This window comes from Mizuhopecten yessoensis, unplaced genomic scaffold, assembly GCF_002113885.1.
Source record: "Mizuhopecten yessoensis strain PY_sf001 unplaced genomic scaffold, ASM211388v2 scaffold1379, whole genome shotgun sequence".
In the NCBI taxonomy this organism is placed as follows: Eukaryota; Metazoa; Mollusca; class Bivalvia; order Pectinida; family Pectinidae; genus Mizuhopecten; species Mizuhopecten yessoensis.
In genome coordinates, this window is record NW_018404017.1 from 326,936 (window position 1) to 328,760 (window position 1,825).

The following is a 1,825-nucleotide window of genomic DNA, read 5'->3' on the forward strand; positions in this document are numbered from 1 at the left end:
GGGGGGGGGGGGGGGGGGGGGGGGGGGGAATGATCAAATCATACAATAAAATGCAGTAGTTATGATGATTTAGACAATCTGAATGGAACCTGTGTATCATGAACGTCAATGCATTCGTCTAGCGAATACAAGAAAATCAAAGAACATGCAACATGGAAAAACTTTAGGGAAAGATAAACAGGCATTGAACTTCGACTAATACATTTATAGCATCACAACAAGTTATAAGCTTTATGTGTTGTCGACAGAGTAGCCTCTATAAATAGCCATAGGCTGGACAGTTGACCAGAGATTGCGCAGCCTGAAGAGGACTGCTCTCCATGTGTTTGTCAGTAGAATACAAATAGCACCAACGATGCCATCAAAAGAAGGTACAAAAGTGAAGATGTACGTTCTCCACAGTTGAAAATTGTAATTCCAGTAAGATATTACTGACAGAAAGCAAATACTTCGTCGAACAGCAGTCACCGTTTATTAGAAGTCTAAAAAAAGGTAATGCCGTGCAGACAGATCCAGACCAGAACAGATAATCTAAACCATGGAGGAAACGTGTTTCAACGTCATACATGAGCTCAAAATGATGTCGTGTTCCTGAATTGGCAGTTGGAACAGCTCACTTGCACCACAGGTCCTGTAACTTTGACACTTAGATATGAGTATGAACACCCCGACATTATCAGCGCCATTGTAGTGGCACATTCCAAGAACCATTTGGGAGGCAAATAAAAGAGAACTGTGATAGCTCTCGAGATACAGGTTTGTACAATTACGCCTGCTAAAGAGATGCATCAATCAATGGCTCGGACGGGGATATCGAGAACTGGGGACCTAAATGCTGGCATTTACACAGAAGATGGGCGGATTGGTCGAATGGTTAACACTCCGACTTTCTACGCAGGCGGCCGGAGTTCAATTCCCGAAGTCGTCGTACGCATGGATATTCAGAGAAAGTGTTTTTCTCCTGCCCATACAACTCCAACAACCCAGATGGAGTATAACGTTGTTCTGGGGTGGATGTTGCGGTATCTGTGCTGTAGCATTCAAGTGAGGTGGCACTATAAATGATGCCGTTGGAAGCATGGTCCCACTACAAACAGAACACATCACATCTCCAGCAAACACACAGGCATACACTCATAGGGAGATATTAGCCAGGTGGCATAGGAATAGTAGTTAGCGCCTGATAAGGCAGCTCCTGCTAATTCCTCAAAATTGTATATGCTAATTGTATATCTATGTACTGTAAATCGCTTTAGAGTGGCTTATGTTAGCTAGAAAGGTCGCGCTATATCACATGTTGTATATTATTATTATTATTGAAAGAGACAACTTACTTGTCGTCGATGCTCGTGTTATAACGCTGATTGCACTGCAGGTCCGGGGGATTCATAGACATTTTTTCGTATCTTACTGTATGTTATCGTTACATGTAACTATAATTAGCATCCTCATCCGTTTGCATAGTCCATTTATTTTCATGCGTCTTCAGAGAGTGAGGACGTAGCATATGGTGGTCAAAACAGTACTGCGATAATTGGACATGGCTCTGTTGATGTTGCTAGTCACCAAAGTTGTTCACAAAAGGCACCAGGGGGGAAATATGCACACATGACTGTGTTACCTGCTGGACAAAATATGTCATCAGGAAAATTGTTTTGTTTAACAAAACCAGCATCCCGTTCTGAACGTGTTATCGAAGCAGATCATGGATGTATCGGGAGGAATGGTAGGGATTGCAGTAGTTATCACTTTGAGGACAGAGCCGTATTTTATTTTATTTGACCTAGAAGCAACTAGGGCCAATTGATTCTCCGTTTAATTGTTT